We start from the raw sequence: 11350 nt of genomic DNA, 5'->3' as shown, positions 1-11350 counted from the left end.
AGAATTCTAAAGTCTTAAAATGCCTGCTAGCTGGAAGTTAAGGTGTCTGATGTCCAGAATGCTGCTAGGTCAGCATTCTACCGTTCAGAACGATTCTGGGTTCGAGAGTCAATGGACGGCTCAGTTCCGGAATGTCAGGGTGGCCGAATGCTAGAATCCTTGCGTGTCTGAACTCGAGAGTCATTCAATGTCAACAATCCGAAAGCGAGGGTGTCTGAATTCCAGAAGCACCAAATGTCTGTATTCTAGAATCGGAATGTGGCGGAATTCTAGAATGCACAGCATGGTGGAATTGTAAAGTCCTAAAATGCCTGCTAGCCGGAAGTTAAGGTGTCTGACGACCAGAATGCTACTAGGTCAGCATTCTACCATTCTGAAAGATTCTGGGTTCTAGAATCAATGGATGGCTGAGTTCCGGAATGTCAGGGTGGCCAAACTCTAGAATCCTTGCGTGTCTGAACTCGAGAGTCATTCAATGACAGCATTCCAGAAGTTAGGGTGTCTGAATTCCAGAAGCACCAAATGTCCGTATTCTAGAATTTGAATGTGGCGGAATTCTAGAATGCACAGCACGGCGGAATTCTAAAGTCCTAAAATGCCTGCTAGCCAGAAGGTAACGTGTCTGACGTCCAGAATGCTACTAGGTCAGCATTCTACTGTTTTGAAAGATTCTGGGTTCTAGAATCAATGGACGGCTGAGTTCCAGATTGTCAGGGTAGCCATACTCTAGAATCCTTGCATGTCTGAACTCGAGAGTCATTCAATGTCAACATTCTGGAGGTTATGGTGTCTGAATTCCAGAAGCACCAAATGTCTATACTCTAGAATCGGAATGTAGCAGAATTCTAGAATGCATAGCACGGCGGAATTCAAAAGCCCTAAAATGCCTGCTAGCCGGAAGTTAAGGTGTCTGACATCCACAATTCTACTAGGTCAGCATTCTACTTTTCTGAAAGATTCTGGGTTCTAGAATCAATGGACGACTGAGTTCCGGAATTCCAGAAGCGCCAAATGTGTGAATTCTAGAATCGGAATGTGGCGGAATTGAAGAATGCACAGCACGGCGGAATTCTAAAGTCCTAAAATGTCTGGTAGCCAGAACTTAAGGTGTCTGACGTCCGGAATGCTACTAGGTCAGCATTCTACCGTTCTGAAAGATTCTGGGTTCCAGAATCAATGGACGGCTGAGTTCCGGAATATCACGGTGGCTAAACTCTAGAATCCTTGCGTGTCTGAACTCGAGAGTCATTCAATGTCAACATTCTGGACGCTACGGTGTCTGAATTCCAGAAGCACCAAATGTCTGTATTCTAGAATCAGAATGTGGCGGAATTCTAGAATGCACAGCACGGCGGAATTCTAAAGTCCAAAAATGCGTGCTAGCCGGATGTTAAGTTGTCTGACGTCCAGAATGCTACTAGGTCAGCACTGTACCATTCTCAAAGATTCTGGGTTCTAGAATCAATGGACGGCTGAGTTCTGGAATGTCAGGGTGGCCAAACTCTAGAATCCTTGCATGTCTGAACTCGAGAGTCAGTCAGTGTCAACATTCGGAGAGTTAGTGTGTCTGAATTCCAGAAGCACCAAATGTCTGTATTCTAGAATCGGAATGTGGCGGAATTCTAGAATGCGCAGCTCGGCGGAATTCTAAAGTCCTAAAATGCCTGCTAGCCAAAAGTTAAGGTGTCTGACGTCCAGAATGCTACTAGGTCCGCATTCTACCGTTCTGAAAGATTCTGGGTTCTAGAATCAATGGACGTCTCAGTTCCGGAATGTCAGGGTAGCGAAACTCTTTTATCACTGCGTGTCTGAACTCGAGAGTCATTCAATATCAACATTCCAGAAGTTAGAGTGTCTGAATTGCAGAAGCACCAAATGTCTGTATTCTAGAATCGGAATGTGGCGGAATGCTAGAATGCACAGCACGGCGGAATGTTAAAGTCCTAAAATGCCTGTTAGCTGAGTGTTAAGGTGTCTGACGTCGAGAATGCTACTAGTTGAGCACTCCACCGTTCTGAAAGATTCTGAGTTCTAGAATCAATGGACGGCTGAGTTCCGGAATGTCAGGGTGGCCAAACTCTAGAATCCTTGCGTGCCTGAACTCGAGAGTCATTCAATGTCAACATTCCGGAAGTTAGGGTGTCTGAATTCCAGAAGCACCAAATGTCTGTATTCTAAAATCAGAATGTGGCGGAATTCTATAATGCACATCACGGTGGAATTTCAAAGTCCTAAAATGCCTGCCAACTGAGTGTTAAGGTGTCTGTTGTCCAGAATGCTACTAGTTAAGCATTCTACCGTTCGGAAAGATTCTGGGTTCTAGAATCAATGGACCCCTGAGTTCCGGAATGTCTAGGTTGCCAAACTCTAGAATTCTTGCATGTCTGAACTCGAGAATCATTCAATGTCAGCATTCCGGAAGTTAGGGTGTCTGAATTCCAGAAGCGCCAAATGTGTGAATTCTAGAATCGGAATGTGGCGGAACTGAAGAATGCACAGCATGGCGGAATTCTAAAGTCCTAAAATGCCTGCTAGCTGGAAATTAAGGTGTGTGACGTGCAGAATGCTACTTGGTCAGCATTATACCGTTGTGAAAGATTCTGGGTCCTAGAATCAATGGACGGCTGAGTTTCGGAATGTCAGGGTGGCCAAACTCTTTTATCGTTGCGTGTCTGAACTCGAGAGTCATTCAATGTCAACATTCCGGAAGTTAGGGTGTCTGAATTCCAGAAGCACCAAAGGTCTGTATTCTAGAATCGGAATGTGGCAGGATTCTAGAATGCACAGCTCGGCGGAATTCTAAAGTCCTAAAATGCCTGTTAGCCGGAAGTTAAGGTGTCTGACCTCCAGAATGCTACTAGGACAGCATTCTACTGTTCTGAAAGATTCTGGGTTCTAGAATCAATGGACGGCTCCTCTCTGGAATGTCAGGGTGTCTGAATTCTAGAATCCTTGTGTGTCTGAACTGGAGAGTTATTCTATGTAAAAATTCCGGAAGCTAGGGTGTCTGAATTCCAGAAGCACCAAATGTGTGTATTCTAGCATCGGAATGTGGCAGAATTCTAGAATGCACAGCTCGGCGGAATTCTAAAGTCCTAAAATGCATGCTAGCCGGAAGTTAAGGTGTCTGACATCCTGAATGCTACTAGGTCAGCATTCTACCGTTCTGAAAGGTTCTGGGTTCCAGAATCAATGGACGGCTGAGTTCTGGAATGTCAGGGTGGCCAAATTCTAGAATCCTTGCGTGTCTGAACTCGAGAGTCATTCAATGTAAACATTCCGGAAGCTAGGGTGTCTGAATTCCAGAAGCACCAAATGTCTGTATTCTAGAATCGGAATGTGGCGGAATTCTAGAATGCACAGCTCGGCGGAATTCTAAAGTCCTAAAATGCATGCTAGCCGGAAGTTAAGGTGTCTGACGTCCAGAATGCTACGGGGTCAGCATTCTACCGTTCTGAAAGATTCTGGGTTCCAGAATCAATGGACGGCTGAGTTCCGGAATATCACGGTGGCTAAACTCTAGAATCCTTGCGTGTCTGAACTCGAGAGTCATTCAATGTCAACATTCTGGACGCTACGGTGTCTGAATTCCAGAAGCACCAAATGTCTGTATTCTAGAATCAGAATGTGGCGGAATTCTAGAATGCACAGCACGGCGGAATTCTAAAGTCCAAAAATGCGTGCTAGCCGGATGTTAAGTTGTCTGACGTCCAGAATGCTACTAGGTCAGCACTGTACCATTCTCAAAGATTCTGGGTTCTAGAATCAATGGATGGCTGAGTTCTGGAATGTCAGGGTGGCCAAACTCTAGAATCCTTGCATGTCTGAACTCGAGAGTCAGTCAGTGTCAACATTCGGAGAGTTAGTGTGTCTGAATTCCAGAAGCACCAAATGTCTGTATTCTAGAATTGGAATGTGGCGGAATTCTAGAATGCACAGCTCGGCGGAATTCTAAAGTCCTAAAATGCATGCTAGATGGAAGTTAAGGTGTCTGACGTCCAGAATGCTACTAGGTCAGCATTCTACCGTTCTGAAAGATTCTGGGTTCTAGAATCAATGGACGTCTCAGTTCCGGAATGTCAGGGTAGCGAAACTCTTTTATCGTTGCGTGTCTGAACTTGAGAGTCATTCAATGTCAACATTCCGGAAGTTAGGGTGTCTGAATTGCAGAAGCACCAAATGTCTGTATTCTAGAATCGAAATGTGGCGGAATTCTAGAATGGACAGCACGGCGGAATTTTAAAGTCCTAAAATGCCTGTTAGGTGAGTGTTAAGGTGTCTGTCGTCGAGAATGCTACTAGTTGAGCACTCCACCGTTCTGAAAGATTCTGGGTTCTAGAATCAATGGACGGCTGAGTTCCGGAATGTCAGGGTGGCCAAACTCTAGAATCCTTGCGTGTCTGAACTCGAGAGTCATTCAATGTCAATATTCTGGAAGTTAGTGTGTCTGAAATCCAGAAGCACCAAATGTCTGTATTCTAGAATCGGAACATGGCGAAATTGTAGAATGCGCAGCACGGCGGAATTCTAAAGTCCCAAAATGCCTGCTAGCCGGAAGTTAAGGTGTCTGACGTCCAGAATGCTACTAGGTCAGCATTCTACCATTCTGAAAGATTCTGGGTTCTAGAATCAATGGACGGCACAGTTCCGGAATGTCAGGGTGGCCAAACACTTTTATCGTTGCGTGTCTGAACTCGAGAGTCATTCAATGTCAACATTCTGGAAGTTAGGGTGTCTGAATTGCAGAAGCACCAAAGGTCTGTATTGTAGAATCGGAATGTGGCGGAATTCTAGAATGCACAGCATGGCGGAATTCTTATTTCCTAAAATGCCTGCTAGCCGGAAGTTAAGGTGTCTGACGTCCAGAATGCTACTAGGTCAGCATTCTACCATTCTGAAAGATTCTGGGTCCTAGAATCAATGGACGGCTGAGTTCCGGAATGTCAGGGTGGCCAAACACTTTTATCGTTGCGTGTCTGAACTCGAGAGTCATTCAATGTCAACATTCCAGAAGCTAGGGTGTCTGAATTCCAGAAGCACCAAATGTCTGTATTCTAGAATCGGAATGTGGCGGAATTCTAGAATGCACAGCTCGGCGGAATTCTAAAGTCCTAAAATGCATGCTAGCCGGAAGTTAAGGTGTCTGACGTCCAGAATGCTACTAAGTCAGCATTCTACCATTCTGAAAGATTCTGGGTTCTAGAATCAATGGACGGCTCAGTTCCGGAATGTCAGGGTAGCAAAACTCTTTTATCGTTGCATGTCTGAACTCGAGAGTCATTCAATGTCAACATTCCGGAAGTTAGGGTGTCTGAATTCCAGAAGCACCAAATGTCTATATTCTAGAATGGGAATGTGGCGGAATTCTAGAATGGACAGCACGACGGAATTTTAAAGTCCTAAAATGCCTGTTAGCTGAGTGTTAAGGTGTCTGACGTCGAGAATGCTACTAGTTCAGCACTCTACCGTTCTGAAAGATTCTGGGTTCTAGAATCAATGGACGGCTGAGTTCCGGAATGTCAGGGTGGCCAAACTCTAGAATCCTTGCGTGTCCAAATTCGAGAGTCATTCAATGTCAACATTCCGGAAGTTAGGGTGTCTGAATTTCAGAAGCACCAAATGTCTGTATTCTGGAATTGGAATGTGGCGGAATTCTAGACTGCACCGCACGGCCCAATTTTAAAGTCCTAAAATGCCTGTCAGCTGAATGTTAAGGTGTCTGTCATCCAGAATGCTACTAGTTCAGCATTCTGCCATTCTGAAAGATTCTGGGTTCCAGAATCAATGGACGGCTCAGTTCCGGAATGTCAGGGTAGCCAAACTCTTTTATAGTTGCGTGTTTGAACTCGAGAATCATTCAATGTCAACATTCCGGAAGTTAGGGTGTCTGAATTGCAGAAGTACCAAACGTCTGTATTCTGGAATCGGAATGTGGCGGAATTCTAGAATGCACAGCATGGCAGAATTGTAAAGTCCTAAAATGCCTGCTAGCCGGAAGTTAAGGTGTCTGAGGTCCACAATTTTACTAGTATAGCATTCTACATTTCTGAAAGATTCTGGGTTCTAGAATCAATGGACGGCTGAGTTCCGGAATGTCAGGGTGGCCAAACTCTAGAATCCTTGCGTGTCTGAACTCGAGAGGCATTCACTGTTAGCATTCCGGAAGTTAGGGTGTCTGAATTCCAGAAGCACCACATTTCTGTATTCTAGAATCGGAATGTGGCGGATTTCTAGAATGCACAGCATGGCAGAATTCTAAAGTCCTAAAATGCCTGCAAGCCGGAAGTTAAGGTGTCTGATGTCCAGAATGCTACTAGGTCAGCATTCTACCGTTCTGAAAGATTCTGGGTTCTAGAATCAATGGACGGCTGAGTTGCAGAACGTCAAGGTGGCCAAAGTCAAGAATCCTTCTGTGTCTGAAGTCGAGAGTCATTCAATGTCAACATTCTGGAGGTTATGGTGTCTGAATTCAGGAAGCACCAAATGTCTGTATTCTGGAATTGGAATGTGGCAGAATTCTGGAATGCACAGCACGGCGGAATTCTAAATTCCTAAAATGCCTGCAAGCCGGAAGTTAAGGTGTCTGGCGTCCAGAATGCTACTAGGTCAGCATTCTACCGTTCTGAAAGATTCTGGATTCTAGAATCAATGGACGGCTCAGTTCCGAAATGTCAGGGTAGCGAAACTCTTTTATCATTGCGTGTCTGAACTCGAGAGTCATTCAATGTCAACATTCTGGAAGTTAGGGTGTCTGAATTGCAGAGGCACCAAATGTCTGTATTCTGGAATCGGAATGTGGCGGAATTCTAGAATGCACAGCATGGCGCAATTTTAAAGTCCTAAAATGCCTGCCAGCTGAATGTTAAGGTGTCTGTCGTCCAGAATGCCACGAGTTCAGCATTCTGCCGTTCTCAAAGATTCTGGGTTCTGGAATCAATGGACGGCTCAGTTCCAGAATGTCAGGGTAGCCAAACTCTTTTATAGTTGCGTGTCTGAACTTGAGAATCATTCAATGTCAACATTCCGGAAGTTAGGGTGTCTGAATTGCAGAAGCACCAAATGTCTGTATTCTGGAATCGGAATGTGGCGGAATTCTAGAATGCACAGCACGGCAGAATTTTAAAGTCCTAAAATGCGTGTTAGCTGAGTGTTAAGGTGTCTGACGTCCAGAATGCTGCTAGTTCAGCACTCTACCATTCGGAAAGATTCTGGGTTGTAGAATAAATGGACGGCTGAATTCCGGAATGTCAGGGTGGCCAAACAGAAGAATCTTTCTGTGTCTTAACTCGAGAGTCATTCAGTTTCAACATTCCGGAAGTTAGGGTGTCTGAATTCCAGAAGCACCAAATGTCTGTACTCTAAAATCGGAATGTGGCGGAATTCTAGAATGCACAGCACGGCAGAATTCTAAAGTCCTAAAATGCCTGCAAGCCGGAAGTTAAGGTGTCTGACGTCCAGAATACTACCAGGTCAGCATTCTACCGTTCTGAAAGATTCTGGGTCCTAGAATCAATGGATGGCTGAGTTGCGGAATGTCAGGGTGGCCAAAGTCAAGAATCGTTCTGTGTCTGAACTCGAGAGTCATTCAATGTCAACATTCTGGAAGTTAGGGTGTCTGAATTCAGGAAGCACCAAATGTCTGTATTCTATAATTGGAATGTGGCATAATTCTGGAATGCACAGCACGGCGGAATTCTAAATTCCTAAAATGCCTACTAGATGGAAGTTAAGGTGTCTGACGTCCAGAATGCGACTAGGTCAGCATTCTACCGTTCTGAAAGCGTCTGGGTTCTAGAATCAATGGTCATCTGAGTTCCGGAATGTCAGGGTGGCCAACCTCTAGAATCCTTGCGTGTCTGAACTCGAAAGTCATTCAATGTCAACATTCCGGAAGTTGGTGTGTCTGAATTCCAGAAGCATCAAATGTCTGTATTCTAGAATCGGAATATGGTGGAATTCTAGAATGCGCAGCACGGCGGAATTCTAAAGTCCCAAAATGACTCCTAGCCGGAAGTTAAGGTGTCTGACGTCCAGAATGCTACTAGGTCAGCATTCTACTGTTGTGAAAGATTCTGAGTTCTAGAATCAATGGACGGCTCAGCTCTGGAATGTCAGGGTGGCTGAATTCTAGAATCCTTGTGTGTCTGAACTCGAGAGTCATTCTATGTAAAAATTCTGGAAGCTAGGGTGTCTGAATTCCAGAAGCACCAAATGTGTGTATTCTAGCATCGGAATGTGGCGGAATTCTAGAATGCACAGCTCGGCGGAATTCTAAAGTCCTAAAATGCATGCCAGCTGAAAGTTAAGGTGTCTGACGTCCTGAATGCTACTAGGTCAGCATTCTACCGTTCTGAAAGGTTCTGGGTTCCAGAATCAATGGACGGCTGAGCTCCAGAATGTCAGGGTGGCCAAATTCTAGAATCCTTGCGTGTCTGAACTCGAGAGTCATTCAACGTAAACATTCCGGAAGTTAGGGTGTCTGATTTCCAGAAGCACCAAATGTCTGTATTCTAGAATCGGAATGTGGCGGAATTCTAGAATGCATAGCTCGGCGGAATTCTAAAGTCCTAAAATGCATGCTAAATGGAAGTTAACGTGTCTGACGTCCAGAATGCTACCAGGTCAGCATTCTACCATTCTGAAAGATTCTGGGTTCTAGAATCAATGGACGTCTCAGTACCGGAATGTCAGGGTAGCGAAACTCTTTTATCATTGTGTGTCTGAACTCGAGAGTCATTCAATGTCAACATTCCGGAAGTTAGGGTGTCTGAATTCCAGAAGCACCAAATGTCTGTATTCTAGAATCGGAATGTGGCGGAATGCAAGAATGCACAGCACGGCGGAATTTTAAAGTCCTAAAAAGCCTGTTAGCTGAGTGTTAAGGTGTCCGACGTCCAGAATGCTACTAGTTGAGCACTCCACCGTTCTGAAAGATTCTGGGTTCTAGAATCAATGGACGGCTGAGTTCCGGAATGTCAGGGTGGCTGAATTCTAGAATCCTTGCGTGTCTGAACTGGAGAGTCATTCTATGTAAAAATTCTGGAAGCTAGGGTGTCTGAATTCCAGAAGCACCAAATGTGTGTATTCTAGCATCGGAATGCGGCGGAATTCTAGAATGCACTGCACGGCGGAATTTTAAAGTCCTAAAATGCCTCCCAGCTGAGTGTTAAGGTGTCTGTCGTCCAGAATGCTGCTAGTTAAGCATTCTACCATTCTGAAAGATTCTGGGTCTGGAATCAATGGACGCCTGAGTTCCGGAATGTCTGGGTTGCCAAACTCTAGAATTCTTGAGTGTCTGAACTCGAGAGTCATTGAATGTCAGCATTCCGGAAGTTAGGGTGTCTGAATTCCAGAAGCACCAAAAATGTGAATTCTAGAATCGGAATGTGGCGGAACTGAAGAATGCATGGCACGGTGGAATTCTAAAGTCCTAAAATTCCTGCTAGCCGGAAATTAAGGTGTGTGACGTGCAGAATGCTACTAGGTCAGCTTTCTACCATTGTGAAGGATTCTGGGTTCTAGAATCAATGCACGGCTGAGTTCCGGAATGTCAAGGTGGCCAAACAGTTTTATCGTTGCGTGTCTGAACTCGAGAGTCATTCAATGTCAACATTCCGGAATTTAGGGTGTCTGAATTCCAGAAGCACCAAATATCTGTATCCTAGAATCGGAATGTGGCGGAATTCTAGAATGCACAGCACGGCAGCATTCTAAAGTCCTAAAATGCCTGCAAGCCGGAGGTTAAGGTTTCTGAGGTCCAGAATGCTACTAGGTCAGCATTCTACCGTTCTGAAAGATTCTGGGTTCTAGAAGCAATCGACGGCTGAGTTGCGGAATGTCAGGGTGGCCATAGTCAAGAATCCTTCTCTGTCTGAATTCGAGAGTCATTCAATGTCAACATTCCAGAAGTTAGGGTGTCTGAATTCCAGAAGCACCAAATGTGTGTATTCTAGAATTGGAATGTGGCGGAATTCTAGAATGCACAGCACGGCGGAATTCTAAATTCCTAAAATGCCTGCTAACTGGAAGTTAAGGTGTCTGACGTCTAGAATGCTACTAGTTCAGCATTCTACCGTTCTGAAAGATTCTCGGTTCTAGAATCAATGGACGGCTTATTTCCGGAATGTCAGGGTGGCCAAACTCTAGAATCCTTGCGTGTCTGAACTTGAGAGTCATTCAATGTCAACATTCCGGAAGTTAGGGTGTCTGAATTCCAGAAGCAGCAAATATCTGTATCCTAGAATCGGAATGTGGCGGAATTCTAGAATGCCCAGCACGGCAGAATTCTAAAGTGCTAAAATGCCTGCAAGCCGGAAGTTAAGGTGTCTGACGTCCAGAATGCTACTAGGTCAGCATTCTACCGTTCTGAAAGATTCTGGGTTCTAGAATCATTGGACAGCTGAGTTCGGGAATGTCAGGGGGGCCAAAGCCAAGAATGGTTCTGTGTATGAACTCGAGAGTCATTCAATGTCAACATTCCGGAAGTTAGTTTGTCTGAATTCCAGAAGAACCAAATGTCTGTATTCTGGAATCTGAATGTGGCAGAATTCTAGAATGCACAGCATGGCGGAATTCTAAAGCCCTAAAATGCCTGCTAGCCAGAAGTTAAGGTGTCTGTCATCCACAATTCTACTAGGTCAGCATTCTACCTTTCTGAAAGATTCTGGGTTCTAGAATCAATGGATGGCTGAGTTGCGGAAAGTCAGGGTGGCCAAAGTCAAGAATCCTTATGTGTCTGAACTCGAGGGTCATTTAATATCAACATTCCGGAAGTTAGGGTGTCTGAATTCCAGAAGCACCAAATGTCTGTATTCTAGAATCGGAATGTGGCGGAATTCTAGAATACACAGCACGGCCGAAATCTAAAGTCCTAAAATGCCTGCAAGCCGGAAGTTAAGGTGTCTGACGTCCAGAATGCTACTAGGTCAGCTTTCTACCATTCTGAAAGATTCTGTGTTGTAGAATCAATGAACCGCTGAGTTCCGGAATGTCAGGGTGGCCAAATTCTAGAATCCTTGCGTGTCTGAATTTGAGAGTCATTCAATGTAAACATTCCGGAAGCTAGAGTGTCTGAATTCGAGAAGCACCAAATGTCTGTATTCTAGAATCGGAATGTGGTGGAATTCTGGAATGTATAGCTCGGCGGAATTCTAAAGTCCTAAAATGCATGCTAGCCGGATGTTAAGGTGTCTGAAGTCCAGAATGCTACTAGGTCAGCATTCTACCGTTCTGAAAGATTCTGGGTTCTAGAATCAATGGACGTCTCAGTTCCGGAATGTCAGGGTGGCCAAACTCTAGAATCCTTGCGTGTGTGAACTCGAGAGTCATTCAATGTCAACATTCCGGAAGT

Source organism: Aotus nancymaae, unplaced genomic scaffold, assembly GCF_030222135.1.
Source record: "Aotus nancymaae isolate 86718 unplaced genomic scaffold, 86718_ANA_hifiasm-v0.15.2.pri h1tg000036l, whole genome shotgun sequence".
NCBI classification, from domain to species: domain Eukaryota; kingdom Metazoa; phylum Chordata; class Mammalia; order Primates; family Aotidae; genus Aotus; species Aotus nancymaae.
The sequence above is the reverse complement of the archived record's forward strand: the minus strand, read 5'-3'. Positions refer to the sequence as shown.